This window comes from Tyto alba, unplaced genomic scaffold, assembly GCF_018691265.1.
Source record: "Tyto alba isolate M040663 unplaced genomic scaffold, T.alba_DEE_v4.0 Super-Scaffold_5, whole genome shotgun sequence".
NCBI lineage: Eukaryota > Metazoa > Chordata > Aves > Strigiformes > Tytonidae > Tyto > Tyto alba.
In genome coordinates this window covers 19363673-19376750 of record NW_024881326.1, presented here as the reverse complement: position 1 = coordinate 19376750, position 13078 = coordinate 19363673, and the positions used below count along the sequence as shown (strand labels likewise).

At 35.1% G+C, this 13078-nt stretch overlaps 1 protein-coding gene across 3 annotated transcripts in view; it reads right to left on the bottom strand.

Moving 5' to 3' along the window:
• The window catches only part of DIAPH2 (diaphanous related formin 2), a 248629-nt gene that overhangs the window by 55495 nt on the left and 180056 nt on the right, over positions 1–13078 (bottom strand). The gene's annotated exons all lie outside the window — the stretch shown is intronic.

Below are 13078 nucleotides of genomic sequence, written 5' to 3'. Positions count from 1 at the left end.
CTCATAGCACAAGAGATAAATGATTCAGCAGATATTTAAATCCACAGGTGCTGTTTGCAAGTGTGTGGCCTAAATATCAAATGCCCAGGTCAGCTGTGCATTCACATCAGTCCCTATCTCCCAGGCTCACCCATTACATGTACTTGTGTGGTGCATCATGTCTTCCTTATGTGTCTTCAATACCTAACAATCAAAACTCAATGAAGTACAAAATGTTTTTATGTTTTTCTCTCTCATGATGTAATTTTTCCCTCCATTATACTTTATGTGGCCAGAATTACAGACCTTGGGTTGCATCTCCAAAGAATGAAGAACAATTTCTCTACAGGTTTCATGTTCCATTGGATTGTTTTGTCTTTGAATGTTTCATCCTCTCAACCACTTTCCTAACAGTAAGAACTCGACCAGAAATGCAATTTCAGCAAACTGCTAAAATAATTTTTAAAAGCTTATACGTACCCCAAAACTCTCTCCCCTCACTGATGCAAAGCTTTCCAATTTTTTAACGACACATTTTAAAAGATTTTCTTACAAAGTTTAAGCACAACACAGAAATAGATTCAAACTGTTCACTTAGATGATATGTTGCTAGTGCTTTAAAAGAAAACCATGATTGCCTGCAGTGAAGAGATATCATCTTTTTCTGAATTGTATATTCCTTAGTAATAGACTCCATATTATTTCAACAGAAAATAAATATTCAAAAGACTCCATAAACATAATTCTAGCTTCCTTCAGAGTGGTTATCCATTAGGAGAATGAAGCTTTTAGTAAGACTCCCTTTAAGGTTTTCACTCTAGTAAAGTAGATTTCAAAGATATGTTTTTTGTCAAATCCACCTTGTGATAAGCAGTGTTTACATGTAAAGAAATTATGAAGCATCTTTGGAATGTCTGACAGAAGTGATACAATATTTTTTCAGGAGTGAATCATCGGATATTGGTTTTTGCGTTTTGTTGGTTTTGTTTTGTTTTGTTGGTAAGGAAGCCACTAATTCATTTCTAAATAGTTGATTCAACACCTTGCTAGATTTTAATCAGCCCCCAGTAGTGGTGCAATTTGGTTTTGCTGGTTTGGATCAACTTAATTCAAATTCAAACTATACTCGACGAAGTCATAAGGACCTTTTGCATCCATTCAATTCTATTTTATCCATAATTCTTGCAGAGCTTAAAGCTAAATAATTTGACAATGTAATGATTAGAGAAGGAAAATGCTTTAAAGTTTGATTATTTTTCTCTCTCTCTTTTACTGAGGAAAAAAAACCAAATACATTCTCTTGACTGCTTAGTCTGACTGACAGCTTCTATAGAGTGACCTAACGAACCTTTCAGCCCAAGAGCCTTCACACATCTCCTGATAAGTGGTGAACTGAAGTTTTACCTTGGGCACAGTCTCATAAGCCACCAATGATATCACTGTAGTCCCAAGGTCTCCAAAAAAAAACTCACTGTAAACACTTGAGGAAGATAAGCTCCTGCAGGAATGCTGTCAATAAGATTAGGGTTTTTTTTTTTTTTTTTTTTTTTTTTTTTGTTTTTTTTTTTTTTTTTTTTCCCCTATTATGTTAGTTTAGAAATCTCTCCATTTTGAAATAAAAAAAAAAAAAACCCTCACAATAACTGAACATTTTCCCCATTTCACTGTGATATGTCTATTTTACTTTGTAACTTCAATATATAGGAAAAAATGCTGAAAGGCTGACATTCCACCCCAGTAATACATTCATGGAGTTACAAGCACATAGACACTGTTGTACAATTTTATATACCTGACATAATTATTTACATAGGATCTTCTTCAACAACAGAAGAAATATCTAATGCAGTAACAGAAAATGGAAAAAAACAAAACAAAACAAAACAGAAATCACAGAGAAAATTAGAAGTAAACATAATACAGACCTAAAAAAGAACTCCAGTATCTTGCTTATTTTTAGACACCCATTTGGAAGACACTGTACAGTATGTATATGGCTTTTAAATTATATTATGATATTATGTACTTCCATGAGTGGGTAAAAGCAGATGAGTTAATATACACGCTGATGGATGTACTAGTTGTAATAATCTCACAAAAATCCTACAGCCTATATCACTTTTTTCCTCCAAAAAAAAGAAATCAGGAGTGTAATATCCAGAGATCTTCTACTGAGACAAACACAACAAATCATATCAAAGGTTATCTTCTGCAGGATGTTTTGAAGAGGAATAAACAAAACTATCTCTTTCAAGGTTGGTGTCTTGTTACAATACTAGAATTTGGAATTAAAGTTACTCAAAATATATGACTATTAGAATTATTATTAACCTACATCATCAGAATCTCACATCTGGTTTTATTCATCATTAATAACTTCACCATAATTGTAGCACCTTTAAAATGTAACAGTATTCAAATTGAAACAATCTAGCAACACAAATGCCTTACATTTAACTAGCACTGACAGTTTTTAGGATGTGAGAGCAATTTTGTAACTACATATATTACAATGTAACAGCTCAGCTACATTAAGTAGAAGCAATAATTAGAGGAACCACCTGTGCTACAGTTTCAGAAATGTAATGGAGACACTGACATGAAGTTGTGTTACACATGTTGATTGACCAGGTGTCAATATGCTCCCTGAAATTTAAACTCCCCTGCAGCACAACAGTAGGAAACGTAATCTGACAAAGTGCATTGCCATGTAGAGTCAGACGCGAAGACTTTCAAGCCCAATATATAAATGAATGGCCAAAGATGCTTCATAAAAAGGTGCAAAAAATCATAGTATAAAAATAGTCAACAACTTGCCAATACACAAAATACCTCCCTAAAATGATCTTCTCCAAAATTCCTAGAAGTATAAAAGTAACCAAATTCAGGCTGAGCTGATATTACAAAATCTGTATACCCAAATTGGTAAAATATTCCACTTGTAATAAACTATAAAAATCAAAGTATGTTTTTTGGTAGCATGCCTTTAATTAACATCACAATAACAGCAAAAGTTTAAGCATTGGGAGGAAAAAAAAAAAAAAATCACAGATCATACAAAATCTTATCTATAACTCTAATTAAGGCTAATCTGCTTCCTCAGCTAAACTATTCTACTTTTTCACAGGCAAGTTCTTCTGTTTCATGGTATTTTCTGTTGTCTATCATTGACTTCCATTCTCTGATCTTGCATTTGCAACAGAACTCTCCAATTCAGTAGCTTAATCTTTCATTACAGTATGCTAAAAATACATTAAAAATTGCTCTTTCGCATGAAAATCTTAATAGCAACATTGAAACTTGACCAGTATCATATAACTTGTAGTGTATTTCCATCAGAAATTATTAATGTTTGTCTAGAAAAGTCTTCTGTAAAAATGAAGCTAAATGAGAATTATACAAGTCAGTGAACAGAATAAAATATTGACAGGAGAGTGGTTATAAGGGATCAACTAATACACCTAAACTGCTCAGCTCTCCCAAATACTAACTTACTGAATACTATTTAGAAAAAAAAAAAACTGGAAAAAAAATACTTTTTAAAAAAGTGTGTTTCAAAGCAAAATAGTAATACCCTCAAATTAGTTGCAGCTGACTCCTCTAAAAAAGGCATTCAACCAGCTGCTGAAGGTGGCCATTACAAAGGCATCAGCAAACCTACCATGCAGTAAATCTCAACAAGGTATGCAAAGAACAAACTGAACATAAACAAAACAAGATTTCTCATCCTCTGCCAGAAATAAGACAGATCCTTAAGCTGTGAAGAGACAGAAACATGGTCTGCTCCAGAGGGGAAAAGGAGGCAATACGCAGTAATTGCTTGGGGTCTGTAACACGCACAGTACCCAGCAAGTCTCATAATTGCTGCAGTTACACACAACAGTGCCTATTCTATGTAATTCTGTCACTTGCCCTGACATTTGCCTCTCAGTAAGACTTTAGCTTGGTTTAGATTAAGCAAACTCATTAGCTAGAATGATTCCACCAAGTGAACAGTAACTCTACCTGATTCTATAAATAGACAGAGTAACATTTTAGATTTCTTACAAGCTTCTTTTACCCCTTTAAATAACGTACTGACAGAATTTGATGCCATGCTTAAGAATATTGTATGTTGCATATGACCCTTTCCTAAATTGAAAGTGATGCTGCATTTTCATTGAATCATAGACCAGTTTGGGTTGGAAGGGACTTGTAAAGCTCATCTATTCCAACCCCCCTGCAATGAGCAGGGACATCTTCAACTAGATAAGGTTGCTCAGAGCCTCATCCAACCTGACCTTGAATGTTCCCAGGGATGGAGCATCTACCACCTCTCTGGGCAAACTGTTCCCATGTTTCACCACCCTCATTGTAAAAAATTGCTTCCTTATATCTAGTCTGAATCTGCCATCTTTTAGTTTAAAACCATTACCATTTGTCCTATGGCAACAGGTCCTATTAAAAAGTCTGTTCCCCAACGCATGTCAGTAGTTTGAATGTTTCCCTAGATAGCTGAGAACTACACAGTTCAGTCCAGTTTGAATATTTCAACTCTTTTCTTTCCAGGTATTTTTATATATGAAAATGCATTAAACTAGGAATACTGCAGAGACATTTTTCTAGTTCCACTGTAATTATAATGCATAATTCCATGCTAAGCCCCAAGAAAACTTACATGGAAATATAATTTCAGGATCCTGAAAGATCGATAAGAAAGGACAGTATTTAAGTTAAAAGCATTATTTTCTTTATACCCAGGTAAGATTTTTTTTTTTTTTTTTTTTTTTTTTTTTTTTTTACTCCTTCAACTATTATAAAGAAAATTAAAGAAATGCCTATTGGGTCTTTTGCAGACAAATGAACTTGTCTTTGCTATACTGCAGGTCACTGAAGCCAACACAGTTGTGGCAGAGCAGTGTTTCAGAGCCTTCAAAGTTCTTCACTGAGCTGGGATCAGCACTGCCTTAGCCAAATCTAAAGAGCATTTAGAAAACTGACTGGTATTTGGCTGGCTTCAGACTGGCTGCCTATTCAGCCTGCTTCTGCCTGGAATTGGCTCTGGGCACATGTATCACGTGCTGCATGAAGAACAGACCCTCTAGAGAGTCAAATAAAGGTTTGGGCTAGACACGAAGTGAAACTGAATCATTGAATTTATTACAAGCTTAAAAAAAAAGATAAGCTTCCAGCACAAGACTGCTCTCTCAGCATCAGTGCTCGAGTACGCTAGCTTTGAAAGACAGGAGAACTACACCACTTGTTTACTCATGATGGAAGGGGGAGTAGTGCCCAATTCTGTAAAGAGCTTTCAGATTTTCAGATAAAGACAATACAATGAATACACAGTAATACCACCAATACCCTCTTTTAAACCCATCCCTTTGATTTTGGAATAAAACACTCAGGGGGTGGGGCAGAAAACCATTAGACTGCTATTAACAAACCTTCCCCCAGATAATAAGTTCAAAACATAGAGGATCTACTTTAATTGAAAAATAAAAGACTATGGTTTCAGGGCAGAAGTTCTTCAGATCAAGTATTGTAAAATTGTTTGAACGAGCTGCTGGAGAAAGTGGTTAAGGAAAAAAAAAAGCAAAGTTGACAGGTTACATTGTCAAGTCCATAGGTAGTGTCGCCCTGTCACTTTCTCTTGGCAGAGCTTCTCTATCATTTTTAGAAATCTTTTTAGCCTCTTTCTCCAACAGGGACTGCTGGCCTCTACCTCTCCCTCTGTTGTTGGACACCCTGTCTTAGATCCTTAATTCAACCTGTCACATATTATTAAACTACAAACATCAGTAAAGGGAGTTATAGCAATATACAGCAACTGAGATCCTGGCTTCTCACACAATCATATAACTGCTCAACTACTAATATGTGTCTACTGCTAAGATGGTATTAGTACTTTGTAACTAAACACTATTATTTTGGGTATGTTGAGCACAGAATCTAATTTTCTCCTAATAATGCAACAAGAAAATTAGAATTTCCATGATTTGTTCTGTTATGTCATAACCCATAGGGTGAATACTGTCTTTGCAGAAAGCAGACGAAGTTGTTACAGTCAAGATGACAACCATTAGTAAAAAACCTGGGACAGTCTGTTCATGCTGAGGTTAGATGACTGTTAATTCTATATTACACACCTAGAACAGGATGGAACAGAAAGCATCCCTATCTGCAAAATAACCATTTTGACCTAATGTCAGTTAAATTAATCTGCTACCAATTCATATACTGCAATGGTGATTTACATCTCTTTCCTTTCCTTTGCATTCACTATGTGTGTATATATAGTAAAATATTAAATCCAATGTGCATTACCTCAGTGAACAGTACTGTGGTAGAAAATTTTTCAAACAGAAGTGTTTCACAACAATTGCATGGTAACAGCATCAGTGCTAACAAAGAAAATTCACGTGTCCAAATGCAAATAAAGTTAGCCTTGCATATCATTCATTACTACTCATGTAGTTGGTAAATGAATGCATGAATATCCTTTCTCTGTGTGTAAAAGTAGTTTCTCTAACTTCAGCTATTGCATACGGATGTAGACAGAACTCAGCTATCCATCTCTAAAAATGAAGGCCTTAACATCTAGCAAGACATACCTCCTTAAAGTAGAACAGTTCTCAGATTCAGAGTGAATTAAAAAAAAAAAAAAAAAAAAATCAGAACTGTGGGTGACTTCCAACTCATACAGAATTCTGCCATGTGAACTTGGCAGCCTCCTTCTGTATTACTCTTTTTGAGAGGCTGGTTACTATGAACAGTTCTCTGGTTCTCAGAAAAGCTTTGTTTTAGTTCTAAAAATCTATCTCACAACACAGGCCATTCAAAAAGGCTTTTGGAATTCTAAAGGCTTTAAAGAGCTTCAGAAGCAACTCTTCCAAGTCAACTCTCAGAAAAAGAAACCCCATAATACACACTCTGTATGAACTCCATAGCTGTTCTGGGTACCTGCAGAGTCCTGTGATGAAGCAGACAAAAACAGCTTTAAAGAAATAAGTGTAACAGCCCGGTTCAGTGTCTGAATCAACTGGCACAGTCCTGCAGCTGGCTGGCATGGGCTCAGGTGTTATATGATGCAATTTACAGATGTCATGGGGCTGCAGAAATATCCTTAGCACTTCCACCTAATTCTCATCATCATTAATGGGCAATGTGGTTTTACTTCAAAAGGAAATAGGCACTCTGCTATGTCCTAAGCCACAAAAAATTAAAACTTTGTATTTTGGGATCTTAGGACAATTTGATGAGTAAAGTAACACCACTGTTGACTTTTAAAAATGCTAAAACTTGAAAAGTGTCCTGATACTTTCAGTGTAAAACCTTACATAATGCTTTTCCAGAAGAACAGACAGAGAATAGTTTTCATACTATGGTGAAACACATTTCGAAGCACTTACACTAATAAAAGTAAGGAGCACATGAGTTTCTGTAGCTTGTGTAAGTTATTAAATGGTTTAGATGAATGACAAACTCAAATGTAATTAGTTACAACTATATAGCACCATCTTTTTGAAGGAAATTTTTCAGAATGTCATTGCCATTTCATGGCATATTTTCATTTATTCAAGTAAAATTGTTGTAAAAAAAACAAAACTGTATGTCAAGTAACAGCTCGACTAAGAACTAAACAAAGCAGCAGCAATATATACCAAGTCTAGAGTTCACAATAGCATTTTCCTATGTCTGCCTAGTTCACCAAACATTCATAAGTATTTCACACTCTACATCAACATGTGAACAATTCATGCATACCAAAATCAGAGTATCAATTTGAAAAACAACTAATCAATCTTCAGTAGTTGCTTCAGGGAAGAGTAATTAACACAGTAACACAGGTGAAAACAATTATTCAAATGTATGCAATTCTTGAATTTTTATGTCCATGCACTTATTGACCATGAGGTGTTTTCAGAGCCTCGTCACTCCCTGCATGGTGATGGGTGTTGTCCATCTAAAAACTTGGAGAATCCAGTCTAAGTAGGCTGGAGGTTAAAGTTTGCTTTAGTTCCTTTTTCACTCCCGTTTTCACCACTTCTCCTTCACATCTCTTGTAAGTCGAATTCCCCTGAAAATACCAGTAAAACCTCCACATACTACAGCCATTGCTTTCGTGCTAAGTCACCAGAATAATATATTATCTAATATTACTCCTTTAATTACAAAAATCATAAGCCAAAATGCATACACAGTAAAAACAGATTACACCACAAATACCTATTTTTAAATAGCTTTGGGACTGTTTATGGAGCTCTCTGGACTAAGGTAATTTGCTAAGACTTGATTTGAATGGTACTATAAATAGATTTTCCTTATACAACCCATATTTATATTTAGAAATAAAAGCAAACTTAAATCTCACAATAATGCCCTGGTGGCAAACCAGTAAATTTATTATTGGTGGTCCTTGTTTAGCTCTTATTATTATAGCTGTGATAATTCTGAAGCACTTAGATCATATGTGTAAGTCTCATTAGTCCACAATTCCTGACTGTAAGCAAAAAAACCTCCATTATATAATTGAAGTATCAAGCATGCTTTTAAACACTCAGCATCTCAATGTAAAATATCAAAAAATTGAGATGCCAGCTGAACATAACAATAGAAATATTAGTTCTTCACCATGGGATGTTTAAAAAGATGATCAAAGACATTTAAAATACATACTATCTTTTTAAAACTTGAGACTAGCATTTTTATAGTTCATTATGGATATTTCTAACTTCCTAACAGATACTTAATGATAAAGGTGATGATACACAATTCAACTGAAAGCCATCAAACAAGGCCACTCAAGCACCATTTTAGTCGAGCATGAATCATGATGTTAGAAGTGCTCCTACCATATTTTTTGATTTTAACAGTGGTAAATCTTCTCATCAGTTCACAGACAGATGTATGCATGTCGAAAATCAGTTTATGTACAAAACTGCCATATAGAGGATGAGTCATGATGCTTTCAGTAAAGCAGATATGTTTTACTGCAGATATTTGAATGTGCTTTAGGTAAATAAGGATTGTGCACCCAGAAACCTAACGCCCAAGAATTTATTTAGTATAATCTATGCAAAGGTAAACGAAGAAGTCAGCATTTAACTTTAAGCATAGCTATGTCTTCAAGCAGAAGACACAAAATTCCTAAATCTATAATCTTTTTATTAGAATTCTGATGAACTTTGATGTAAAATATGCATCTACTTCTTATTTTTATTTTTTAAAAAAGTGTATTTTAAATTAAAAAGTGTCTGAACTCCATCTGAAAATTATCAAAAGGCATAAAAAAGTAGTAATATTCCATTGCCTCAACTCCTTTATATCTTACAGAAGTTAAACAAGTGGTGGCAACACTTCTGATGGCTTGCATAAATAATTCCAATTACATGTTGAAACCGAACAAGGGAGGTTCATTCTTTCTCCTTAACTCTCAAGGTGTACTGCTAATATGGAAATAGTAATGACAGCATAGCAACTCTCAAAAACATCAAACTCAGAAGTTCCTAAATTGTGCCTACTATGCATCTCACTGCACTGAGTTGATTCTGATGTCTGGATTAAAATATAACCCAAAATATGTACTAACAGACCACATTATATACTTGATAAACATACTGGGCATTGAAACCTAATGCAGAAAGAACCCACATGTATGTTCATAATAACTGTGCTTTCCCAGCAGTGAAAGACTACAGAAATAATGGCACATATTATCACTGCAGTTGCAATAGTTTGGATGTATAGGAGAGGGCACTAGTTAACATTTCTGAAAAAATTTAACTTAAATTCCTTGGCAAAAAATTTAGCAGCTTAACAGAAAGAACCCTAACAGAATAGTTAGTACTGTGTGGAAGTTTGCTTAAACTAATACTACAGAGAAGATATTCCTCGATCAGTCTTCTTGAATAATAGCATACCCGAAGGCCAGAAAAAAAGGTCAGGGATAATTGGTGCAACAGTACTGCTGGACACATATTTTAAACTGGTACCCTGTGACGAATGCCACCTAATACCATTCTTTATTATACTCTCATTCCAACATTAGCAAACTTGCAAAAAGCATGTCTATTTTTAGAAGAGGAAGTAACATTTCTAGAAACTGATTTCTAATTATTATTTTATAGCCTCTATAAGCAAAGCAATCTACTCTAAGGGCAATGTCTATACTTAAAGTCCAGTAGCTACAAATAATAAAGATGCACTGATAAGCTTAGGAGAGAGAAACTACATAAACTTTTTAACAATTAAATGTTTTCCTTGTTAAGTTGACTTAAGAGTATAATGAAGTGAAAAACTAGGGGAGGAGGACAGGAATTTTTTATTATTATTTCCATGATTTGATAAGAAACAGATTTCTACTGGGAAGGTCTATAATTATAATGCAACCCATTAAAGTGTAGCTTTTCAATTACAGGCCTAGCGAACAAAAACAATGCAATTAAACATCTTAAATCATTTTTACTTTCCCAAACTTCTCTGTATATTTCAACAAAACTTTTTCGCCCGGTAGGAACATTGTAATATTGAGTAGTGTCCCCCCTGCACAGGGCTCCCATTATAGACAAACAAAGCACCATTCCTTTCTTGTCTCCCTTTTACTCAGTCAGTCTGTCTCTTACTCTTTAAATATTTCAAAGACATGACCATGTAAGCACAAAAATATGCTACAAGATACACCAGTGACCTCTTTTGGAAAGGCCAATTGAACAAGTGTCTTCAGTAGAATGACACTCTTCTGGGGTGGTTGTAGGCCTGTAGTAACTGGAGCTCTGTTGTCAAAATGAAATGATCCCTCCTAGGTCCAACACATTCCCCTAAAACTAGCAGTGAACACATGCCATTACAGGGGTTTTTCTTTTGGAAAGTTGTGGGGTTTTTGATTTTAAGCTGAAGTGATCAAGAAAGCCACTAGTAGTGATGCTACAGTTTGCTCCTTTGAGTTAAATTTATTCTATGGAAACACTGGAAGAATATACAATAAAAGCCAAATTTTCATGGTCTACTGGTTGTAACCATTGAGGGGGTTGTAACCTCCTATAGTTTAACTTTTCACCCTGAATAGATGCAAACAGAATAAGCAAGTTGGCAACAAGACAGATCTAGTGCACATATATGGAAATGCACACAAGTGAACTTCTTGTATTGCTGACAGCTTTCTGGGGCATTTTCTGGTTTGTGGTTTTTTAGTTTGTTTTGGTTTTAGACTTACTGTTGGAACTACCTTTTACCAAGTAAATAACAAGAGGGCAAAAAGTAAGCAAGCAAAAGTCCTCTTTTCTCCTCACTAAATTGCCAGACACAGCTGACACAAAAATGAAATCTGTGTCCGAGTGGGCAGAAAACAACCTCAGGCAATGAAGACTACCAAGAGAAGTTCAAGCTCAAAACTCTGCTGTACAAGTCTACCTTTTGAAATAGCAGCACCTTTTTCTTTTTTTTTTTCTTTCCCCTTTGTGTTAAGAATACATGCTGATTACAGAGACAGTGCAGCAAGCTATCACCAACATAAGGAAAACTCCTACATTGTGCACTGTGTAATACAGCATTTGCTATATGCTTGCCAATCACAACCACATGACCCAGCAAGCCCAGAAATCGCCCAGACTCTTTGTTATACAATTTTTATTTACTTTTCCTTCCTTCCGCTGAACCATAGGAGGCATGGAGTTACCCATTTACTAAAATCTCGTTGGATGACACTCTCCAGAACAGTCAGAGTCTATCGATGGTATCAATGAGAAAACTGTCATTGTTCCTTCCATTTTTTAAGGAGATGGAAGTTTGTAAACATGGTCCCTTTTTTTTTTTTTTTAATGCTATAGTTCACTGCTTAGAGATATCACAGCCATATTTTTAAGTTTCTTCTGGTTTGTAGACAAGTTACTGACTAGGTCATGCATGTTCTTAAATCACATGAGAAAATTTACGGAATAGTTTCAATCAGATACTTGTCTGGGACTAATATTTATTTCCTCTTGTCTAAGTTTTCAGCTACCCCCAGAAAACATTACATAATCGTCTTATCAACTTAAGAGAGGACTCACAGTTGGCCAGAGCTTGGCTAGACCTTTTCTCACAGTAAATTCCTCAAAATCAATTAACACCTTAAATTTAAAAGCCAGACTCCAGTAGAACATCAACTGACAAAATGAAATTTCAAACACACAGAGTCAAAGTGACTGTATGAAACAGAAGAGAAATAAAACGGATTTTTAATTAGCTCTGCCTCCTATTGTTGCAGAGGAATCACTTGGTTTTGGACCTGTGTTCAGTCATCTCATTTGCTTTCTCAGCTGCAGCAAATTTTGTGCAATTTCCTCTGGTGCCTGGGAAGCTTTTGTTTGTCACCACTGGGTGACAAATCTCTCTTCAAGCCACAACACAGAGATACCATCTCACACATTGGTATTTCTCAAGATATGGAAAAAACCCACATTTCAATCAAGCAGTTCTTTCAGTTCTTAACTGAGATCAGAAACAAGCTCTGAATTAAGAACGATACTGGAACTGTAGCAGAATTCATCTCTTCGTGTGAATAAACTATGTAACTTATTTTTATCTTTTCCATAAGACCAGGCATATGGCAATTTAAAAATAATTATATACCATCTTTGCAAGCTAGGTGAAAGAGGGTAGTAGAATTTCCCTTTACGCTTCTGTTCCTCTAAAAATAATCAGCCAACATGAATCTGACCTAAGCTCATTGAGGATTACATGGATAAACATGGATTGCTTATAAAACCAGACAACTCCATTTTGCCAAACACTTATCAGCACACATCCAAAGTAAGCTTTTGATTTTATGCCAAATAACTATAATTTTTTAACTGTAACTTTTTAAGAATGTATTTTTTACTATAAGATGTTTTACATGAAAAATTGCAAAATGCAGTATACTACCATGAGCTTTGATAAAAAAGTAAATGCAGATTAAATGCAGTTCACAAACTGTATGCAGCTGGCATGTCATAAGCAGAGGAGAAGTGAAGAGAGAAAATGCTGTAGCTGCTTAAGCCTTCTCTCAAATTTTTTCATAATCAACTTTGGAGAGAGGAAAAATTGCTCAGACTAAACCAGTAAACCACTGTAAATTCTGTACAATACTACTGTCTTC